Below are 25,945 nucleotides of genomic sequence, written 5' to 3'. Positions count from 1 at the left end.
TTTTAGCAATCTTCAATGCGTTATTAGAAATTTGAACAAAACAGATATTTTTGCCTAGTGTAGAAATATACATAAATTAAATTACACACAAACATTAATGTCAGTCACTAGTATAGGTATATGGGTAAATCCAGAAAATGGTCCACCAGAAGTAAAAAAAAATATTTGCTGCTATCGTAAAGTTATAGGGGCAAATAATTTCTTTCGTACCTCTTTTATTCGAATCAAGTTGATTTTCTTTTTTTGTTTATTTACACGGCCCACAAATGCATTTTTTCTATGTCTGGCTTCTGCTATGTACTCGCTATGTGTTTTTTTGTTTGTTTTCATAAACTCCGTTATGCCCATTTACTAAAGTTCTGCATCTAATTTTTTCTCTATTACTGAGATCTCTCTTCACTCTGTGATCTGGTGTTATTGTTACTGAGAGCACAATCGTATAACTGTAAATCATGAATTTAGTTCAGGCGCTCAGTACATAACGTCCGTAACGAAAAATAACGTTTATTTTGTGCAAAACGAATGTGGTGGGATCAAAGAACACAGCTCGGTCATTTCTAAAGTAGATTTCATTAGAGCTGCAAGGAAAAAAATCGAAGTACTCAGGAAAGCTAATCCGTATAACAATTTTGATCTCTTAATTTTCGTAACGTCCGAACGGTAAGTTTTGATATTACTTATTTGATTGAAATAGTGAAGCATTTTTTTTAATTGAATAGATGACTAAGACGGCAGCAGAAAGGCCAAAGGCGTGGAGATCAGCTATAAAAAAAGATGACTTAAAATCCAAGACACATGAAGCAAAGGAAGCCATTAGGAAGCGAAATTATAGGAGAAATATGAAAGTTCGAGTAAGTGGTGACTCTTCGCTTGCTAAAAAACTAAAAGCAGAAAACTGCAAGCGCCAAAAGGCATTTCGAGAAAGAAAAAAAGAAACAGCTATTGCAGTAGTCAAGCCGTACAGCTGTAAACAAACTTTAGGAAAAGCACTTCAAAAAGTAAAACGAGCTTTACCACAAGACATTAATAGGAAGTGCAAACTAATTGAGATCCTTTATGAAGAATATGAAAAAAAGAACGAAGAAGAAGACGTTAAAGTTATACATGACTTTTTTGCTCGAGATGACATTTCAGTACAAACGGCTTGTCGAAAAAATACTGTCTTAAGGGGCAGTGACTTACTACCTGTAGCTAAGCGTTACATGGTACTGACTGTAAATGAAGCATATCAATTGTTCAAAACTGAATTCGCCGAAACAAGTATATCGCGAACAAAATTTTACGACAATAGACCAAAAACCGTACTTATGAGCAAAGACATGCCCCATAACATGTGTGTTTGTAGATATCACGCAAACTTTTCCTTTTTGTTAGAAGCAATGAATAAGAAAATTTCATCATTTCCTACTAAGTTTGATGATTTTTTAAAAAATGTCTGTTGCGATATCACAAGTGAGAGGTGTATGTCAAATGAATGTGAAGATTGCGAGTTCAATATAACAACTAGTTTAATTCCCATACGTTTCCTTAATAAACTGGATGAAACTATTAAGTGGAAGCAGTGGCGGACAGTTGATGATCGAATGCTTTTAAGTATATCCGAAGAGTCTTTGAGGGAGCTTATTTTCGAAATCGAATCGCAGTTGCGTAATTTAAAGCTTCACACGTTTATTAGGCGTAGTCAAAAAATATACTTTGAAGATCTAAAAATTAATCTTAAATCTGGAGAACTAGTAATCCAAATAGATTTTGCGGAGAACTATAGGCTTACAGTGCAAAATGAAGTTCAGTCTGCCCATTATAGTTACACACAAGTAACACTCTTTACATGTGTGACATGGCTCGACGGTCGGGTACACCCTTTTGTTATTGTAAGCGATAGTTTGGCATATAGCAAAAATGACGTTTACTGCTTTTTTTCTGTAATTGTAACAGAGTTACAGCAAAGATATGTTATTTCAAAAATTTTTGTATTATCGGATGGATGCAGCAGTCAATTTAAAAATAGGTTCATTTTAAGGACCATCCCGCACTTTGCTCAACGCTTCAATGTGGACTTCTTGCAGTGGAATTTTTTCGCCACCTCTCATGGTAAAGGGGCAGTTGATGGAATTGGAGCTGTTGTAAAACGGAAAGTCTGGGAACTTGCCAGAACACAAAACGTAGTCCTCAGCAATGCTAAAGAGTTTTATGATTGTGCAAAAGCAAACATCGCTGGAATTAAAATCATTTATATTTCGTCAGCTGAAGTAACTAAGGAAACGGAAAGCATAAGCAATATATGGGGTAATGTAAAAAATATTAATAAGTTAAAAAGTTATCATTGTTTTAGTAACTCCCATGACAATTACTTTGAAGTGGCAATGACATCGAAGTCAAAACCAATAAAAATAAATATTTGAAAAAAAATTTGCGTTGTTTGTTCAACTTATTTTATTATTCAATAAAAACCGTATACATTTCTTAACTTTTTACTCATAATTTCTACTGGGGGAAAATATCTGTAACGTCCGTCACGTAACGTCCGAACAAATAACATTGTTAACTGCGAAATTTATAGCTCGTATTTCAAAACTAAACAACACTTATTACAAAGCTTGATTATTTTGCTACATCCTTTTCTTTTTAACTTTTGTTGTGAAATTGATAAATTTGCTAACCTAACCAAAAATTGTCAAGAACCTCAAAACCACTCCCTTTTCGCGTAACGTCCGAACTTAGTATTAAAACAAAAGTTTTGTATGAGAATAATTTAGGAAAGGTATTTTTTTTTTGCATGTATAAAGTACCACTTAAAAGCTTCTAAATCGAGCGTTTGATTGTTCAATATGTGTTCATTAATAGAAATAAATGGCCTGAACAAGCGTCCGAACGAACGTCCGAACGCCAGGATTTGCCCATATGTAAATAAGTTCAATATACAAATTCATATGCCAGCACCTATGTACATACTAGGGATGTTAATTTTTCAGCTTTTTCCGATCTCAGGGTTTTCGGAATGTCGTTATCACAATCCCGGGATCCAGGGATTAGTCCCGGGATTTAGATATTCAAAATTGTTCAACAACTTAAATCGAAAAAATTGCTTCTATATTGCTTGAGAAGCTCTCCTACCATAAAATAAATAATAAATAAATGGGTTTGAAACCTTTTTTTATTTAAAGTGGCATTTTTATTTTTTCTCTCTGACCTCAGGATTTATTTCAAAGGACTTTGTAATTTCAAAGATATGATTAATTCCAAAAATTATTTAAAAAATTCAAAGCAATGTAGAATGAAAAAATGGGTACCGAATTCACAAGGACGAATAGGTAATTTTTAAGCTGATAAAGTTTGAAGGGCGAAATTCGAATGTAATCGACTTTATAAAAGTCCTTAACATCTATTTTTTTCAAAAACAAATATTGCGAAATTTCAAGGATAAAACAAAGGATGTTTTTAATACTTACCATTCCTTCTGCACCAAAAACTTGAACCTGTTTAAGTTCTACAGCATTTTCTCTTTAATTTGATACCCATAGTTCTTCTCTAAGCACATTTTCTCTGTATTTTTTAAATCATTTTTGAACTACTGACGTTAGAGTGAAAAAATAATAACGCAATTTTACTATTTTTGGCTCATGGTTTCGCGAATATATTGATATTTGTGATTAAAATTTTCTATCGCGTGGTGTTATATGCATGAACTAGACGTTTACAAAAAAATATTAATTATTAAATAAACAAGTAATTTTTAGCAAAAAAAAAACCGACTTCAACTCCCATATAAAAAAAAAATATATATATATCTCATGATCCACTGATCGGATCTCAACCAGATGGGACCACCTCTGAGACACTACCTTTCCGATGCAAAAAGAATTATCGAAATCGGTTGACGTGGTCCAAAGTTATGCGGTAACATACATAAAAAAAAAATAAAAAAAATAAAATATTCCGACGAACTGATAACCTCCTCCTTTTTTGGAAGTCGGTTAAAAAAGGAATATAGCCTATACTGCTCAAGAAAAGGAGTTTATATTATTGTCGTCGGTGCAAATTACAAATCCCGAAAATCTCCGGGATTAGCATTCCTAGTACATACATACCTTGCACATGTCAAACTCCCGCATACGCTATGGAGGTTCGCCTTGCAAATTTTCGAGAGTGTGTCGGTTATAGTCGCTGGCGCGACCAATTACTCCCAAGTTCAGGTGTATTTCTCTTGATGTTAATAATATGTATTTTGAATTTGAAGCAAATCGGACCATAAATGAAGTTTTTCGGAATAACTCCACTCCTACTCCACCTACTGAAAAAACAAACAAAATGCGCACCTTCTCTTTGAAATACCTTTCGAACACAAGAAGAATAATTCAAATTGGTTGAGAAACATAGGAGCAGTAGGGAGGAATAGATTAGTATGGGATTTCGTTAGCGCATTAATATATAGATAAGCTTAAGGTTATATTTTATCTTTTTTCTATCGTTATCCCTACCTCCACCCTTTTCGTTATAATTACATTTATATTAATATGTGTTAATTTATAACTTTATACTCTCCTTTATCTTTATTTTATCTTTCATATTCACCATGCCCTTTGTCCTTATACAAAGTGTTTAAATTTACCTTGGTATTAATCTTTGTTTTTATCTTTCATATCTTTGCTTTTATTCTTTTCTTCCTATACATATTCACCTAGATGATTTGAGGTGCACCGACGTGGTAAGATGTCAGGTAATTAGTTGCGATGTGATTTTATGTGATGTAATGTAATGTGATTTCATGTGACGTGACGTGATGTGATAGGATAGGATGTTATGCCATGTGCTTTCCTATAATGTTATGTTATGTCCTGTGATATCGTATCATGTCATGTCATGCAATGTGATGTCATATAGTGTGATATCATATAAAATGGGGTCTAATATCATGCGAGGTCATATCATGTGATGACTTACTATGTGGATTAATGTCATGTTGTGTCATGTATATCGATATATCGATAAATCGAACGACTGCAGAGTCGGAAAATTTATCAATAACAAGATCGATTATTTAAGCGATAAAAATATCGATGACAATATCGATTATTATATCGCCAACAATATCAAGATATATTGATTTCATCATCGATAAGAATATTCATAAATTTGTTAATAAATATATTAGCAATTGCGATTATTATATCGATAACAATATCGGTGAATATGTAAATAACAATATCGGTTATTATATCGATTACTATGTCGATAACAGTATATATATATAAGTATGATAACAGTATATGAGAATCCCGAAAATCTCTAAAATACCGAAATACTTCCTAAATATAGGTGGGGTGAGCTGAGGTGTGATATGTTTAGATGTGGTGTGGTAAGAATGGGTGTGATGAGTTCATATGTGGTGAATTCAGATGTGGTTGGATCAGTGTGGTAAGTTTAGGTGAGATGTGGTCAGTTCAAATGTGGTGAATATAGGTGTGGTGAGTCTATCTATATCATTTTCTTTATAATATCTTGTATCTTAATCTTTATTCCTCTATCTTTATCTCTACTTTTATTGGAATCCCCATCTTCATCTCTTTCTTCTTATTTTTCTTTGATTGTACCTTTATAGGTAAAGAAAAAATTGCCATTATTTCGTGTGTGTGTGTCCAAGGAATTTTGACATCTGATACTTCACCAGCCTGTTGCGTTTCTCTTTCCTGAAGAAAAATTGAAACGGGCATATATTTCTATTGCAAGCATGGGTCGCCTTGTGCTCCTTTTTCACAAAAAAAAACTTTAGAAAACCGTAGTAGAAAGCGTAGCAAATGTCTTAAGAACTGCGTACTGCCCCAAGAAAATTTTACACAAGAAAATTTCTTAGCCATTTCTTGTACGTCATTTTATATGGAGCTCATGCTTTTCTTGAGAGCTGCAAACTGGCCTTATGTTTATTATTTTCTTCATCTACATATTCCTCTTCTACTTTGCTCCTTTTATAATAAAGTGTTTAAATTTACCTTGAAAAATAAATAGAAATCTTCTCAATAAAGATTTTCATACCACAGAGAATCAAAATAACCATTTAGTTCACAAGGTGCTGTATTGTATAGTTGTATGTCGTAAACTTTAAACGGCTGAAAGTATACTTGAAATATGTTCACAAGGTAGCATAAATTACGTTTATTTAAGCTATTAAATTGTATGGCATACAACAATGCGACAGTATACAACACCTTTGAACTCCCTAAATATGTTCAGCGCCTCGCTTAAATTGTTTAGAAACAATAAATTAAAAATTTTAAATTTAATCCAACTAACGGATATGTGGCATCCAATCGCCTTAAGTTTATGATTTAAAAGCATGTTTCAAATTCTCTTTTGATTTTTTCACGAGTAAAAGGAAATGTTTTCAAATGCTTTTATCGGTATGTATGGACATGAGATTTATAGAATAACGTATGTATTTATTAAACTACATTCATCATGGCTTTTGATCCGTGCGCTAGTAATGTCGCCGGAAAAAAGTGTAGGAAGGATTACATGATGCATTAAAAGAAGTTGGTGAAAGCGAGACCAATTGAACTGGAGCGGGGTGATAGTGGCTGCGTATAAATCAAATGAATTAAGCCAAGGTAACTGGAGCAATAGCATTGAAGCCGTAACAGCACCAGGAAACAATGAAAAATAAACATCATACTGGCAGCAAGCAGCACCACTGCTAACCCCAGCAACGATGCAAGAATGCAAGGAAAACGAGCTGGCAACGAGCTACATAACATACACACGTACAAAAAACATTAAATGATGCAACGCTGGTGCAGCTTAACTGAATTGTATTTACAAAACGTACTTACATACAGATGTATGTATGTATGAAAATTCATAAATATTTGTGCATACATACTTACGTCCGTACACCAAAATCAAAGCTAAATTGAATCAAAGAGAAGTCACCGGCAAGTTCACCAACAACAACCATCCGCCAACTGTAACAAACAATATTGCTTTCAACGACTTTGGTAGGAAAGTTGGAAAAAGTAAAGACAGATGAAGTTGGCTGGGGTGGGGAGACTTATGCGGTAAATCATATTTTACAACCTGTGACCTCGGTCGGTCGCTCGCTTGCTGCTAATAAGATTTCGTGGTTGCTAAAACAGAGATTTGATATGCTAGGTATGAACGTGAGAGCGAATAAGCAGTGAATGTAGTATGTCTGTATGTATGTACCTATGTAGTTCAGCTATGTATACAACCCTGCAGTGAAAAGCCAAACCAGTTAGAAAAAATGCTAATTCATTAACTAGTATGTGGCTATCAGTTTTGAAGAACTTAAGAGTTCAGCTACATCTGCCTTTGAATTACCAAAGCCTAAAAAAACGCAATTAATTGCTTTTCTTACAAATGTCAGCTATAGCGTCGCGTGAAGACTACTGGTTCTGGCTCTCAGATCGCAGGCTCGAGGCCGCTTGGAGTTGGTTAGGATTTTTAAAGTTAAATCAATGTAAGTAAAAATAATTATTTTATTATTTTTTATTTTTAATGTTTTTATTGAGCTTTATACCACGATTGTTTATTAGGAAAAATTGAAAAGCAACAAAGTCTAAGCGGTAGCAGCTATAGCAGCTATTTCGGAGATCACCACATCTCCTCATCAGACTTCTTTTTTCTAGACTTCAGCAGGGATCGAACCTGCGTAATCTATGTGCAAAGTCAGAAGCGTTAACCACTGAGCTATGTACACCCCGAAAACTCTTGTTGCTAATATAATAAAAACCGGAAAAAAGAATAAAAATATAAATTAAAAAAAATAAATTAAATTACATTTCCTTACGCCAGGACTTGAAACTGGGACCTCAGGCATATCACGCGAGTGCTTTGCTCTGCCGGACATTGCGACTGTTGGAGCGCTGCGTGCAAAACGGCGTACTTACATATGCTTTTCACGGGGAATTAATTGGCAGACTATCTCATCAACTGGTATGAACCTACCAGTGTTGCCAGTTTGCGGGATTTCGCCCTTTTTCGAGATTTTATGACTAAAAAGGGCGAATGGGATTTTCTGTCGAAAAACGGGTTTTCTTGCATACCATACCTAGCAAAAAAAATTTGTAATTGATAAATAAGAAAAAGCTGATTAACGCCGTTCATATGAACCCTATCAGCGGAATTTCATTCACTTTAAATGAATTGTAGTAGCAAGTCTATGAGTTATACAGAAACTAATTGGGAAAAATAAAATGATATAAGTTAGAAACACGTGTGTGGGAGCTCGAGAAGTTGTGTATTTTGAAAACGATGAAAAAACTTCCAATCATTACTTGGTTTCTTCAAATGCTTTGAGTTTATAGATTCTGCAAAGTATTTAGAGTGATTGTATTCTTTGATAATGCATATATGTAGCTCAGTTCCGGTTGGCATGGATGTATGTACATATGTCCTCGCCATTTTTACGACGTCAAATCTCAAATAATCCAGTATTTAATATTGCACTATGACTATGGGCAACAGGAACGCATTTGTGTATTTTATGTACTGGACGGGGCATGTTGCCCTGTAGGGAAAGCTACTATGTAGTTCTGAACTAGAATTCTACAAGTTTGCGTTTCAGCCCAACTAATTCATGTTCTATCATTTTTCAATGTTAACGACTGGTATTTTTAGCATTGCGATGTCCTACGAGATGTCAATTGTCAGTTTATGCATCAGCATCTACTAGTAGAAATATTAGTAGCATCCAGTGTTGCCAGTAACTGGGTTAATAAAATCCCGTCTAAATACAACCTAAATCCCGTTTTATACTAAAAATATAACAGAAATCCCGCGCTGTATGTATCTATGCTATACATAAAATGCTTTCGGATGAAAAATACAATTATGTATGCACATTAGGGTGCTTCTTTTTGCTACTATTGTTTTTTTTTAAACCTACCTCGAAATTATGTGGAAAATTTTAAACCTGTAACACGCCGCTTCTATTGTTTAACTTATTTATGTATACATGTTTTATGTTTTGTTAATTTTCTTGTTTAACATATTCGTATATCTGTATCGTATCGTCCTGTCAAAAGCAAAGTTAAAGTTTTATTCTAATATGGCAATGCCCTACAATATGTAATAACCTCTATTTGTCCCTTTCTCGCATGTGAGTTGTAACTTGTATGCAGCATTGCAATAAGATCAAATTATGATTGTCATTGTGCCTTGGATAGCATATAAAAAGCCTGTGCGGTCTGGAAATTTACACATTTCGTTTAGTGATCGGCGTTTTCGTTACCGTATATTTTATTGTCCGCGTGAATACCTTTATTAAAGATCAACGGTCTCATCTCTACAAACCTTAATATTAACATTAAGTACTCTCCCAAGGCGTGCAAAGATTTCTCATATAAAATAAACTTTGAGTTTTTTTGAAAACTCTACGGCTCTGAGGCATTTTATGGTATAATATTGGTCAATGATAGGTTTTCTTCAGAATTGAATGCTCTACAAAAGTGTCCATTGCAGTGTAATCCTTACTGCCTCCAGCGAGGTAGTAGGGGTCACTAAACCCAATTTTTCATGAAATTCTAATCTAAGTTTACATGTATTTTATATCGTAAATCTTTGGACGCCTTGGGCGAGTACTTAATGTTAATATTAAGGGTTAAAATTTTCAGGGAGTTTTTATACCTTTCATGAGCATGAAATGGTATTATAACTTTGGTCCGATGTTTGTAAGTACCAGAACAAAAAGAGATAGACCCATGAAAATGTATACTTATATGATCAGAACGTCGAGCTGAGTTGATTTAGCCATGTCCGTCTGTCCGTCTGTCTGTCTGTTTGTATGCAATCTAGTCTCTCAGTTTTCGAGATATCCAGATCAAATTTGGTAGGTGGGTGTATTTTTATAATGTATTAATCATTTGTCGGAACCGGAAGAATCGGACCACTATAACATATAGCTCCCATACAACTGATTGTTCAGATATGAGATTTTTCATTATAACTTCACCATTTATGCAGCTACGAACATGAAATTTTGCGATACTTGCACCCATTATCAACAGAATACTTACAGTGAAAATTACAAAGATCGGGTCACTAAAACCTATAGCTCCCATACAACTGATTGTTCAGATATAAAATTTTGCGTTATAATTCCTCCATTTATATAGCTAGGAACATGAAATTCCGCACTGTTTTCAATAATTATCAACAGAAAACTTACAGTGAAAATTAAAAAGATCGGGTAACTATAACCTATAGCTCCCATACAACTGATTGTTCAGATATGAGATTTTTCGTTATAATTCATCCATTTATGTAGCTAGGACCATGAAATTTCGCGCTGTTTTCACTCATTATCAACAGAAGACTTACGGCGAAAATAACAAAGATCGGGTCACTATAACCTGCAGCCCCCATACAACTGATTGTTCAGATATGAGGTCTTTTATCATAACTCCCCCATTTATGCAGCTAGGAACATGAAATTTCGCACCATTTTCACTCATTATTAACAGAATACTTACAGTGAAAATAACAAGGATCGGATGACTACAACATATATCTTCCATACATCTGAGTGTTCAGATATGGGATTTTACTGTAAAACTCCTTTATTTGAACAGCTAAAACCGATAAATTTCGTAAGATATTTTATAAATAATAATACAAAGTCTACTGAGAAAATCGTCAAAATCTATGCTGTATAAGCTTTATCTCCTGATTGTTAAGATACCAGTTTTTGCCATATATCTCCTTTATGTACGAAACTAAGCCCAATAAATTGTGTTACCGGTTTACATACCGATCACATAGCGGTGAAAATCACTTAGATTGGTGCCATATAAAGTATATCTTCCATACCTCTGATTGTTTAGATGTGATTTTTTATATAAGTATGTAACTCGTCTATCGATGTACGCAGTTGTATTCAAAAGCAGTAATCTGTCAAAGTAAAATTTGCAGATGTTCATGAAAGGTATGAAGCCTTCGGCATAGCCGAAGACAGCGCTGCTCTTACTTGTTTTTAAATGTGTTTTGCACAAAATTTCGAGGTAGGAGTGAAAAAACAATAGTCGCCAAAAAATCACCCTAATTTACATAGATATGCAATACACATAGGATTTATATACATTAGGGCGGGTAAATTTTGTTTAATATGCGCGTATAGCATAAGAGGATTCTACTTGTAATGCGACGCAACTTTGCCGAAGAAACCATCGGTCTAAAATCAATTAAGAGTTTGCCATATTGCGAAAATAGAAGAAGAAGAAGAAGAAAATGTGGAAATTTTTACTGTTGTGCCCTCTGGTGGAAGTTTTAAGAAAAGAGAAGTACAGAAATGGATTCCTCATACCAAAATACCCCTACAGCATGTTTTTGTGCAATATTTATGCAATTCTTTACGATTCTTCAGCAAAGTGCTAAGAAACATATTTTCACAATTGATTTTAGAGCCATGGTTTCTTCGGCAAAGTTACATACATATGTAACAATGTGAAATACGCGCATAGACGAAAAAGTCTCCCATACAAATTTACCCGCCATTATATACCTACATATGTAATTTACACAAACAGGCTTTTCATTCGTTTTCGCGTTTAAATTGATCAGATGGCTGACATTTCATTGGCTAATCTTAGTTTAAACCTCGGGTGTTTAAACTATGTTTAAACCAAAGCCGTGCACAGAAAAACTGGCCCTAAGTCGCATAGGTAGGTTGTTTGTTAAGTAAATTTGATTTGACTACACATATTTAATGCTTTTTCGCTTAACCTATATCTCATTTTCGTTTTGATGTCAGTAACCATTACTGCCTCTTTGTTAACGACTACCTCCCAAACGTTTGCCAATCGCAAATTTTACTATGTATATCCAAAAATTTTTTGTACATTTCAGCTCTTTTAAAAGCAGTATGACGATTTGGAAATTCAATATGATGGCGGCAGAAGAAGAGATTCGATTCATCAAACTCACGAACTAACTGATAATTTCGTTAATAAAGTTTACTAAACTAAATTAATTTAAGAGATACGTTTTTAAGCACTTTTGGTGTCGCTGGATGCAAATCTGGTGCCGGATTTTCAGAAAACAAAATAGCGGACCCAAGATAGAGGACTATATTTTTTTTTGTTCGACATTTTTCCTTGAAACATGATACTCTGGTGGCTTACGGGGATGCTGGATTGAAACCTGTTGTCAAATTTTAAAATTTAACAAGTAAGAAAGTCTAAGTTCGAGCGGGGCCGAACGTTAAATACCCTGCGCAAGTATTAAATATATGTTTTTTCACCTTTCCGAATCCTTCCGCTAGATGGTAAGCCGGGGTGTATCAATTTTGAGTAAATTAGCGTCCTTAAATTTCGAAATATTGCAGTTTCAAGCATTTCTGAAATTTACCGTTATATGAAAAGCGGCCGTAATTTTAGTCCGATTTAAATAATTTTCAACGTTTTTCTTTTATGTGGCAAGCAAAATAACCATACCGAGTTTGGTACAAATTGATAGAACAGTTACCGATATACATATATGTGATCATAAGTGGGCGGTGTCACGCCCATTTTCCAAAATTTTACCATAAACGTATTTCTCGGTAAAGAATTGTTGCAAGCATCAATTTTGAATAAATAAGCTTTAATATTTACTGATTTATCGAAGAATTTGTATTTCTCTAAATTACCGTTATATGGGATGTGGGCGTGGTTATTGTCCGATTTTTTAAATTGACAGCCATTTAGTATGCTGTATCAACGCCAACAATTGTGCCAAGCTTGGAAGAAATTGGAGCAGCGGTTACCAAGATATACACATGTAACCATAAGTGGGCGTGGCTACGCCCATTTTCCAAAAATTTATAATATTCTTATTTTTCGTCTGAAAATTATTGTAAATATCAATTTTGTGTGAATAATCTTCAGTAGTTACTAAAATATCGCAGTTTTCGTATTTCCGCAAATTACCGTTATATGGGATGTGGGCGTGGTTATTGTCCGATTTTTAAATTTTGCAGCCATTTAGTATGCTGTATCAACGCCAACAACTGTGCCAAGTTTGGAAGAAATTGGAGCAGCGGTTACCAAGATATACACATGTAACCATAAGTGGGCGTGGCTACGCCCATTTTCCAAAAATTTATAATATTCTTATTTCTCGTCTGAAAAATATTGTAAATATCAATTTTGAGTGAATTATCTTCAGTAGTTCCTAAAATATCGCAGTTTTCGTATTTCTGGAAATTACCGTTATATGGGAAGTGGGCGTGGTTACAGTCCGATTTCGCCCATTTTCAATACCAACCTACCTTGGATTAACGAAAACCTATATACCAAATTTCGTTGAGATATCTCAATGTTTGCTCGAGTTATCGTGTACACGGACGGACGGACAGACGGACGGACAGACAGACATGGCTTAAGCGATTACTCTATTCATTCTGAGCATTTATGTATACATTTGTCTATATCTATCTCGATTCGTTTTGGCTGTTACAAACAACCGTTATGTGAACAAAATTAATATACCCTTTTGCTTAATATACCCTTTTGCGATTTTTTTGAAATTCAACATTTTTGCTGGAGACTTGAGACTCGGCGCTTTTTGGGCTTGTTGAACTGAAATCTAGTGAGATTTAAAAAATCATCTCATCATACGCCATTACATGCGTTCGATTTTAACTTTTCTGTGATAAATGGTAGATCAAATATGGATCCGCCATTTGGATTTTTTTAAATCTCACACTAGATTTCAGTTCAGCCGTCAGATAGACTCTGACATCGAGAGTATGGCTGAAAGCGTCGCATCGGTTAGCTCAGCGGAAGAAAGGAGGCGGAAACAAGAGCGAAAGAGCGAAAAAAAAATCTATATCGCAATAGAATGCTGACCTGAGAATCATACACCGATTGGGGCGACGAAGAATGTGAGAGAGCGATTTGTCTGGGCTAGAGAGATGGTAAACAGACATGCGCAACATCATCAGCGAAAAAAAATCTCAAAAATCAACGGTAACTTATAGCCATTTAAAACTTGCACTTTATGATACTGAAATTGAGTGAACTACAAAACTGTATACCCAAAATTTGGTGCCATTTGATGCAAAATGAACTATTTTTCTATAAAACATTCACACAAAAAATTTATTATGAAAAAGAAAAAAACATTGTATTCTGGGTGTATACATATATCAAATAAAACACCTCTTTGAGGTAGAATTTTCGAGTGACGAAAGCTGAACTAGAAACACAAAATTTATGATATCAATTTCGTGATGAAAATTATACGCATTTTTTAACTGTCTTGGAAACGTTGGGCAAATCTTTTTTATTCATACGAATCGTTGCAAAAGTTCTGTTTTTTATTTTGTGTTTCTAGCAATAGACGGAATATCGCAACGTTCCGCATAAATAAAAAAAAGATTTTCCGTACGTTTCAAAGGCAGTTAAAAAATGCGTATAATTTTCGTCACGAAATTGATATCATAAATTTTGTGTTTCTAGTTCAGCTTTCGTCACTCGAAAATTTTATCCCAAAGATGTGTTTTATTTGATATCAATTATTTTGGGGTAGCAAATTTAAAATCGACCAAAATACAAACAATAATCTAAATGTTTTATTTTTCTCAACTAAATTGCTAAAAATATTATCTAAATCTAAATTATGTATTCAAAGCGATGTGTCCATTGAAACATATAATTTTTTGTATACGGAATAAAGCAGAAAAAGAATGATCATATCCTCTGTATACGGAAAAATTAAATAAAAAAAAAAATATATGATAAAAACTTATCAACTTGGTACCAACTTTTTTTTAAGATTTTTGTTTATTTTTGTTAAGATTTCTACCGGGTGTGTGGCGCACACATGTGCTTTAGAAGTTTTACTTCTATCACGTGTACGTGCTACTAAACTAATGCTTTTGCTCAAGTAGTTTTGCTCAGTGCACGGTTAAAAGTTTCGGTTTTAATTTTAAACTTTTTGGACTACATACATATATGACCAATCTAAATTCAGTTTCAAATACAAACCTTCCAAGACTAAAAAAAGAGAGCACCTATGTTGGGTTTAGAATTTAAACAGTTCGGTTTAAATTTTAAACCCAAATATTTTCATAATTAAGAATAAAAAAAAGATCTTAAATTTCATGTTCCGTCTGATGGGGATTGAACCCGGACAGCCTTGGAAGCAACCAATTGTATCAAGCATCTTTGCACACTCAGTTACAGCCACGCTTGTAAATGTGCTTTCATATGTTGAGTTTGAATCAACACCACATTTCGCTGTGTGCAAACATTTTCTATTTCGGTTTAGATTTTAAACCAAATTTTCTATATATGAAACCTAGAAAATAGAATTAAAACATTTTGGTTTGAGTTTTAAACTACGAACTTTTTCGACTAAAATTTAAAGCAGAACATATTAAAAATTGCTTAAAACTATTGACTGGTTTAAAAAGTAGACTATAAAAAATTAAAAAAAGGCAGTAGTCCCAGCGCGTAAACCCAAATTTTTGACCGTGTGGCAATTTATACATATGTATGTAAGTAGTAGCGGCACATTGGGTGAACTAAATGCATTCATACATACATATTTATTTTAATATTGTACGCGTCTTCCCAGGTAGGTTAAGTGCGGGTGATAAACACATGTAGCATAGTTAAATACTGTGTACATAACTACAATTAAAACGGGGAAAAGTTTACAATTTCGGCATATGAGTGAAAAAAAACTCTAAAATACACACAAATTGTGGTTTCCAAGACATGTACGAAGTGATTAGCACAGCTGCATCCTTCAACTTTTCGACTCGCGGGAAATTTCCCGATTTGCAGAGAATTTCGATTTGAGTGCCAATCGGGGACTGGGAACTTTTTTCGGGGCACTGAGTATGTTATTTTTATATTTTAAAGTAACCAAATTAGACGAGTATGTTAATTTTTAACCATTTGTCCCTTTTTGGAGCGACATTTTTTCAATTTGAATCGTAATATCTCCACAACAAGAGTTTTCCCAGATATAAGCTATATACCAGATAAAAGCTAAGGTTTCGGGCTAGATTTGTGGGAACTAAGAATAAAATAAACTGATAAGTTTTTGAGAAAATTCTCGAAATCTATATCTTCAGCAGCCTGATTTTTAGTTTTCAGGCGATAACGTTATAACATATTTATATTTCATAAACACGAAAGACAGCGTTAGATAGCTTGTTTGAAGACCTTTCTACTGATATCCACATCAATGAGATGGACTGAGTAGTGCGGCCTCAGTGGTAGTTTACAAAATTGCGTTTTTTCGAATTTCAGGCAGCAGCCACGCCCACAAAGGCATACGAATCAAAACATCCTGGAACAAAACCTTCTTAGTTTTTTTTGTACTTTAATTCCTGAAAGTTTAAAAAAAATTAAATGATGGTACGTACAGACGCCACATACATACCAAAGCATCTCGTAGTGGTGACACGAACCAAAACACATTTACCTCTATATCTTTCCAACTAGTGGCCGGAACTTAATATGTACGGTATCGTTTGAAAGGTATTGGCCTATAGAATAACACTAAATATGTTGGGTGTGCCCACATGCCCCCTTAAACCGGCAAAAGCAAAAAGACGTTTTTTTGTTTCGCAACACTTTAGCCTAATTTTTAAGAATCCGGCTAATCGCTTATGAAGCTTGAATACATTTTCTGGACACACTCTGCAAAACCTTTCCAACGATATCCCAAACATGTCGATTGGGCGTATGGATAAAAACTTCCAAATCTCGTGTATATATAAGCGAGTCATTTCAGCATTCTACTGTGGCTGCTTTCGTCACTCACGCGCACTGCCGTGCGCTGTGATATAAGCGAGTCATTTCAGCATTCTACTGTGGCTGCTTTCGTCACTCGCGCGCACTGCCGTGCGCTTTGATATAAGCGAGTCATTTCAACATTCTACTGTGGCTGCTTTCGTCACTCGCGCGCACTGCCGTGCGCTGTGATTTTGAAATTACTACGGTGTATTTTTCTCAAAAACATATGACTCAAAACATATGATTTATAAAAATATAGTTCATTCATAAGCGCTATATAATATAACAAAATGAAATGTCTATCATACTTGGGCGTCCAAAATTTTTTATTCTGACCCTGCGACCCTGGCTAGTGCTGTGTTATAATGTTGTTAAATAGCCGATACCCGCATGTTAGCGGCGCCTTAAAACACCTTTGGAATTGTAAAACAATGACTCAATTCCATTCTAGGTATATCTATAGTTTCAAGCAAATCGGACCATAAATTAAATTTTTTTGGAATAGATCGGTCCTTGTTCCGACTGCATCACTCCCTATACAAAAAAATCGGTACTGCTTTTCCACTACAATTATAAAATCCCCATACAAAAAAATCGGTACAGCTTTTCCACAGAAATTATAAAATCTATTCTATATATATATTATATATCTATTATATTTTCACCATAATATCTCGCAAAAATATTAAGATTTCTGTGAGCTGGACCGATTTGAAAATACCTCCAAAAATTGAGTTTTTTATCATTAAACAGTTTTTTTAAATATTTTTTGGAAAAATTACCTCGATGACTAAACAGTTTAAGCTTAAAAAGTTTAATAAAATTATTTAAAAAAAATTTACGGAATCATAATAATGAGATTTTTGATACTGTTTTTGAACTTTTTTCATTGACTGGTTTAAGAAAAACCTGAATAACTCAGCCAAACCCTTACCAATTTAGACTTATGAGGTATCATTGGTAAGGTATTTTCTCACCCTTTTAATTTCTTTGCGAATGAGCTCCTTCAAAGTATGAAAGAGGAGGTAAGATAAACGCGTGTCATTCCCCAACAAGCATTTCAGTAAACGTTTTTAAAAATAACTTAAATTAAGTTTGCTATAATAAGCGTTAAGTAAGCATTTTTAATATTAAGCTTATTAAAATTTTTTTCAAATAAACCTTTAATAAGTTTTGAGAGCGAATGTTTATAAATAACTTAAACTTATAAATGAAATGTAAATGCCAACGACATGAAGTAGTAGATATAAAATTTTTTCAATCGTAAGTGACGTGTTTACGTTTTTTAAAATATATTATTAAAAAAAAAAATTTAATAAAACCAATGAGGTAAAACAAGAAAATCCAATCTAGGACCCGCTGCGCTAATCGGTGGAGCATTCGAGTCTTCAAATGATGAGTTCCCCTTATCCTTTGTTAGTTTAACATTCAATTAAAAATGTATTAAATTTTTTTCAGAAAGGTTCTTCAATGAGAATGGCGGCGATGAAGCGGAATATATAGCTGCATCGATGTCGCTTTTCCAATTTGCCAATAACCGCAAGTAATTGAAAGCACGCAACAAGATGTAATAATTAACTTTTTTATGCTTAATTTGTATGTGTTATTGTGAATTTGTATGCTAAAATGTCTATTCCCTATTTATATTTTCGCGAATGTAGATGAGTCCGCCGAAAATTCGCATTTCGTTTAGTTTCTAGATGTTAAGCAATCTATGTATGAGTTTTTAATGAAATATCTTTAAATAAAGGGTTATAAAATTGTTTATAAAAAGCTTTCTTTTGAAAATTTTTAGTAAGTTTATATTCATACGCTTATAAAAAACTTTTTTGAACCTTTATTATAAGTTTACACTTTTACGCTTATAAAAAGCTTTCGTTTGAACATTTATTACAAGTTTATATTTCTGCGCTTATAACCAATGTTCCTTTTCGATTATATTATGCTTACTTTCAAGCGTTTTGTAAACAAAAAATCAACGTTTTGTAAGCTTAATGTTTATAATTGAAAACTTAAAAAAAACTTTCTTTAAGTTTATTTTGCTTGTTGGGTCCATGTTAAATTAAGATGTATTGGTATTTGATAAAGAAAAATTGGGACGTGAATGAGTTTTTTTTTGGGTGAGAAAATACCTTCACACTAATACCTCTATGAGTCTATATCGGTAAAGTTTTGAAGCAGTTATTCAAGTTTTTCTTACACAAATATTTGCAAAAAGTTAAAAAACCGCACTAAAAATCTCATTATTATGATTCCGTTGATACAATTTTTTAATATTTGTATGTAGATTTTCTAAGCTTAAACAGTTTTGTCATCTGGGGAGATTTTTTTCAACAAATCCTTTAAGAAACTATTTTTATTCATATAATTTTTAGAGGTACAGTGTTATCTGGCTGGAGTGAACACCCGATGCTACGAACACCTCGAAAGAGTGAACATGAACATTTTTCCATTGAGTACTCTATAGAGTGAACAATTTTGTGTCTTTGTAGAGTGAACAAAATTTAAAACCAATTCCTTCCAAATTCAAAACTGTAACGACAAATTTAATAACAAAAAGGTTAATACCTTCGCCAGGCCGATCCCGTAAATCCCCGAATCAGGGATCTCAACTCGGAGATTCGGCTACTAGTGAACGTACATAAGCGGAAGAAGTGGGAAGACCATCTGAAGACCTGTAACTTCGCCTCTGGTGTGAGCAAGCTTTGGTCAACCGTGAGGTGATTGTCCACCGGGGAAACCGTCCAACAAAGGAGAGTCTTCTCGCCCGATAGCTATATAGAACTATTCAAGTAACGCTACTAGAAGACAAACGGTGGGCTGCGAAATACCTGAGTGGTCGTCAGTGATCTGTAGAGACAAATCGAGCAAACCTAGGGAAATAAAACAGCGAGTTCAACAGGGTGGCGCCCTTTTCCCACTACTGTTCAACATTTACATTTCTAAGCTCCCTCAACCACCAGAGGTAGTCTCGATTGTCTTTTATGCTGACGATTGCTCGATAATGGTTATTTCACCGAGCTTTCTCGCTTCGTCCCTGCACGGAGCCTAACCCTCTCCCCTAAGACAAAGAACAAAGAAACGTTGCTGGCAACGTACAAGGCAATTGGCCGCCCGGTTCTGAACTATGCAACGCCTGTGTGGTTATCGGGGCCTAGTAGGACGCAGTGGATGAAACTGCAGACTTGCCAAAACACGGCACTCAGACAGCCGAAACATCACCTGCGCAACGAGGCCAATATGCTCCCAATTAAGGAGTATAACACAATGCTCTGCAAGCAATTCCTAGTAGGGTGTCACCGTGTTAGGTACCCGAACAGACATCTGCTTGCGGAAGAACCCTCGCGACGGCACGTCAGAAGGCATCTTTATGAACTGACGGACGAAGTTCGGGGGTTCAAAAAACTACCTCTGGACCCAACAGCCTACCGACAGTTATATAGACTCTCGATCTGTGTATGCCGTTCTGGGCACGCAACCACCAGACGTGGACGAGACAGAGCTTCGTCTGCCTCGGGAGACTCGGACCCCATAGCCCAACTTCGATCTGGCTACTGCAGCAGGTTGAACTCATACTTGAGCAGAATAAATGTAGATGTGCCAAATGAATTCCCCGCATTCGGAGAGAAGCCCCATGACTCGCAGCATCTCCTCGCATACCCAGTGAACCCCACCCTGCTAACGCCTCTGGCCTTATCGACAGACCCCATCGAGGCTGCACGCTTCCAGGGTCTACCGCTAATAGAGCTTGACGACAACGATAGAACAACAACAGGAAACATGTGTTGGCATTAGCTGATGGAAAAGACGACATTTCAGAGTTCTTAAAAATTTAACTTCAAAAGACGTGCTGCGCAATAAAATTGATTTTAAAGAACAAAAAACTCAATCTGGATATAGTGAACAATCTGCATTTTATGAACTGGTCTTGCACTAATTAGTTCACTCGACCCAGATAGCACTGTATTTTCAAACCGGTCCAGCTCGCGTAAATCTTAAATCACGAACTAAACCTTCTCAATAGTGACCCATCCCACCCGTCACAAAATACCGTCCCAGCGGTTACAAGCTAAAAGAGTTTTTTTCCAGACATAATAATGCCATGAAAGCATACTAACTAAGAACGAAATATTTGTAGTTTGTCTAAAATTGGAAAACAAATCCACCAACTCAGAAAGGCGGATGTCGTCGTTGTCGCACTCGTCACTCTTGGAAAATATAAATTTTATGTGTAAAGTATATAATAAAATTTTATACTTTATCAGTTTGAAACTTGTCTAATTAATGATTAAAGAGAAATTACTTATAGATTGAACAAAAACGAGGTTAAATGAGATTTACTCGTTTCCAGCACCATCTAGCGTAATATTATGGCTGACTTCCAAAACGTTCCAATACAATGTTTGGATACTGTTCTACTGCGGTATTTAAACTCTTTGCATATGCAGAGTAGCGAAACATTGCAACGATATACATTGCATATTTGGAATATTTAATAAAACAATAATCACCATCTCGGAATTTTGCATTTTTAAAACACCAATGGTAACCAATAACAAACGAAGCATCAACTTTGTTTCTGATGCGCTGATTGCGCTAGCAATGCGTTTCGATAACTTTTCGGAGGGTTTTGGAAAAGTGTACATTGTCAACCAATTGTAGTTCGGCGTTATGGAACATTAAACTTTGTACGTATGCAATGCAATTGACGTTTCGGAAGTCAGCCTATTTCTCATAACACTAGCGGAATGCGTTTGATTTTATCGAAATCGGACGGTAATGACAGATTTTATGAAAATCTCGATTCTGGCACCACCTAACGGATTCATTCTTCGTGAAAGGGTTTCTCGTCGCACCCTCATTACACGTTTTTAATTTCAACAAATTCGGATTATAAATACAGATTTTCTGGATATCTCGACTCATGCGCCACCTGCATATGTGCGTGTCAGGGGTCTGTCCGAATGTGTTTAAAATCCGTTAATTAGTTTTTCAGCCCAATTTTAACAGCGAAAATGGCTACATTTTTATATACGAGTATGTATAGTATATGGATTATTACGGCTTAGTTCATAACTAAAAGTTCGCGGAAATTTCAACGACAAATCAGAAAATATGAGTATCCGCTCTAAGCGGATATTTAGACTATGAATGAATGAAAATATCCGAGCGGAGTGTACCGAAGTATAATCGTTGTACATTTTATTGATGATTAGATGACCAGTGTGCAGAAAGCCTTAGTATCGCAGGCACTCCATTGCCATGTCATACCTAATTAACGTCACTCAAATGACCGATCAATACTAGTGTTGCCAAATGTCGCGTATTTGCCGGGACGTCTTTTTCCGTCCGGGACAAGATTTTTCCCGTATGTTCGAAAATTTCATTTCAACCTGTAAACTTCTACTCAACCTGGTCATGCTTTAACGCGGCTATTGTGAGTAGCTCATTAGCAAACATTATTGCAAGCAACTCTGTAAGAGAAATATAGCTAAAAATTACCGCTGATTTTTATAATTTTTTGTGGAGGGTGTTTCGAATTTTCTTCCATATAACGCATGAACAAAACGGACTTTTATATGGAAGAAAATGTGCAATACTCTCCAAATAAAAATTAAAAAATGAACGGTAACTTTTAGCGTCTTGGAACTTGCACTTTAATTAGGGGATTCAATAGATGTGTTAACCGTCGTAAAATCTTAAGCTTAACATTTTTTATGTAAAATATCGGTTAAAATGATTATAGGCGGTGCTAATTATATATTTTTTATTAGTTAGAATCATTTCGTAGTCGGAAATCCTCTAAAATCACTTTAGTCATTATTTTGTATAAAAACACTTTAAGCTTAAGATTTTACGACGGTTAACACGTCTTGTGAATCCCCTAAATAATAATAACAGATTGGCTTGATGTTGTCACACAAAGGGGAGGAACCTACAGTTTTACGTCGACTCCGAACGGAGGTTGTATTTTTATGAGAAGCTGTTTTTCATGGCAGAAATACACTCGGAGGTTTGCCATTGCATGCCTTTTTTCTACATTTTTTTGCGATGTTGCTTTGACCAGGGCTTGAACCCAGGCTCTGCGGAGTGGAAGCGCGCACTGCTTACCACTGCTATCACAGCACTTTATTATATTAAAATTGAATGTGCTACAAAGCTACTCGAAATCTTTCTTGGAAATCTAATTAAAAATATAAAATTTTTGATGAACATTTGTTTAGGTTTATTTAGTTTTTGTGAACTTTGTGCAAGCTTTGAAGCTTTTATTTATGAAGTATGTATGTTATAAAGATCGACCCATATTTTAAACGAAAATGTTTAACAATAAAAAAAAGAGTTGCCTACAGCATCATTTTGAATTTTGCTGCTATTATTTTGACCGCAACTGTATATCTCACTTTATTTGTATAGTTTTGTCAACTATATGTTAAAAAGTGTTGTCTGAACATTACTTCGTTGAAATGGATCACCTTTGTTAATATATGGGCTTTTAAAGCAAATCCATTATTTCTTATTTGTCCCGGTTAATTTTTGCAAATTCCGTATTTTTGGGACAAATTATTATGGACAAACGTCCTGTATGGCTGGAAAAAAAATCTGGCAACACTATTCAATACGCTCTCGCTCATAGTAGCATGCTTGCGGATGTACATTAGGCATACGACTTTTTTCAGTTAAACCCTTATAGTCAAATTTTAAAGGCAATTTTTCATATAAGGTAGTGTCAAAATCTTTAGAACAAACAAAAGTTCCTGTTCGCCGCATATAACACAGAGAATATTGTTTTGAGTTTTATTTTCAGTTAAAATTTCTGCATTATCATCACTTGCTATACTGGAACTGTCGATTTCGTTTACGAAGACGGAGCGAACATGTGGTACGAAATAGTAATGTAAAAATATGTAAAATTTTACCTACTCACAGACTTCTAAATTTGAACATATACTCCGTACAACAAGATGGGATTAATGGCGTAATAAACAGATGAAGTAATAAAACAGCTTTCTCGCTTTAGTTTCTGAAATTCGGCTGCCTTATAGTCACATTTTATAGGCACATTTTCAAAAAAGGCAGTGCCAAAATCTTTCTTCTCTCTCTAATATTACTTCACCTGGTATAATTCCACCATGGGTGGGGTGCATACAATTACACCATACGCAATAATTCCCATTACTTGGACAATAAAAAACAGTTTCAGAAGTGAACTAGTGTCATTTTATTACTATTCTTTTTTCTTAACGGTTATAATGCCACAGTTCATAATTGTGAAAAGAAGGGAGGGGTGGGGGACGCGAGCGCGACGTCTAACGCAGCGAAGCGCGAACGCGGACCGCCGCGACGCTGGGCATTTTCAAAATTGTAGACTTACAAATCCGTCCATTTAACTTGTTCATGTACTACTTCACGGTGGTCTTGAACCAAAAATCGGCTTTCACAGCCTTTTTCTACATCATTCGTAGGTTCAAAATCCATCGAGATCAAAATCGTAGCTGATCCTTTTTCACATTTTTATATTTTACTTTTTAAAAGCAATAATGTTTGTTTGTACTAATACTTATAATTTTTACAATGCAGGAATCGTATGAAAATTTAACGTTACGGCTATTATGTATATGTATATATAAACATACATATAATATATCTTAAATTTTTTTTGCAAAAACGCCCATCGACGGTTTTCTATCTTACGGCACTCAAATTTTACAGGAGAGCAAAAAAACGGCATTGAAGGCATTGCCTTGATAGGCGGTATTTGCTTTAGCTATTATGTTACAAATCTGTTGTTTTAATAAGGATTTTATGATTTTTATGCATTAATCTCGATGCCTGGAGTTCAGGGTTACCAAATCTCGTTCTTGCCACAACGGGGATTTAAGCGGCTTCGCAAAAAAAAAAATGTCGAAGAACTCTGAAGATCTGTGAACGTTTCATAAAATAATCTGACAAATATTTCAGGAGATCTACCAAGTGCCCAGCTTGATATTTGTGCAAATTTGTGTTATTTCACATTCAACTGGGGAATAACACAAATTTGCTTTACTCCCTTTTGTGTTATTTTAATTAAAAAAGGCTTTTGCCTAATGTACATACATAAATATATATAAACACACATATAGTACTACAAAGTGGCCTAAGTAATAAACAGAAAGCTAAGTTCCAACGCAGTTAATGAAAGAAGCAAAAGTGATTTGAAAATTTGAATAAAAGAAATGGGTTCAGAATGTCGGCAATGAGCTGAAGAAAAGGTATAAAGTGTGCACATTAATTAAAAACAAATTTCTTCCATGAAAATGCAGTTGAAGCTGTGAAGTGAGCATTGCAGCAGCCGAAGGCTGAGGAGGGCCAGGTGACTATAGTGAGCAGCAGAAAAGTGCAGCATGCATAATGCAAAGAGCAAATGTTGCAGCAGATTTATGTAGACGAGTTGTAAAGCAGAGCAGATGTAAAGTACTCGTAAGCAAATGTAAGTTACGAGATGGGCGTTATATGAATGGAAGGCGGCTGTTGCATTCACGTACATAAAAGAGTACAGAGCGGGAGGATTGTGCTTTGGGGCGGTGTGTCAGCTGTTGCAAAAAAGAGCAAAACGTAAAAATCACTTCTTACGCTTGTTTAGTTTCAATTAAAATAGAAAACCCTGCGAATGCTGCCAAGAAAAAAATTTTCATTCAATAGCAACGCCAACAATAACAACAACACTAAGAGTGTTGGCACAAGTGGCTACACAAACCTACCACACATCGTCGGTGATACTGCAAAAAGTTCTATGTCACTTATGACCTCTGGTGCTTAATTGATCTGTTATCGGTATCTGATCACTTCTGGCAACCGTTCATCTTCATCAGCCAAATGTAGACACTTTTGTCATTCGTTTATTAGGGTTTAACGATTTACAGATGCATTCCGGTGCACGTAAGAGACCATCTAAGAGTCAAGGGTGCTAATAGACATAGATCCTTTTGCAGTATCACCGATGACATGTTGAAAGTATTTACGCCTTCCTCGCCCCAGCCAACGTGGCGAATATGAGCACCTGCAACTGTTTACTCACACATGTATGTTTATATATATATAGACCAAACATCCCTGCAAAAATCGCGACCACTCCATGCACGCGCGTAAAGAGTACTTCCAAAGAGTCAAGGAGTACTCCAAAGTTTACCGAAATGTATATAAACGAGTAAAGAAGTAAAAGGTCG

This window comes from Rhagoletis pomonella, unplaced genomic scaffold (assembly GCF_013731165.1).
Source record: "Rhagoletis pomonella isolate Grant_MI unplaced genomic scaffold, Rhpom_1.0 Rhpom_scaffold_00005, whole genome shotgun sequence".
Classification (NCBI taxonomy): Eukaryota; Metazoa; Arthropoda; class Insecta; order Diptera; family Tephritidae; genus Rhagoletis; species Rhagoletis pomonella.
The sequence above is the reverse complement of the archived record's forward strand: the minus strand, read 5'-3'. Positions refer to the sequence as shown.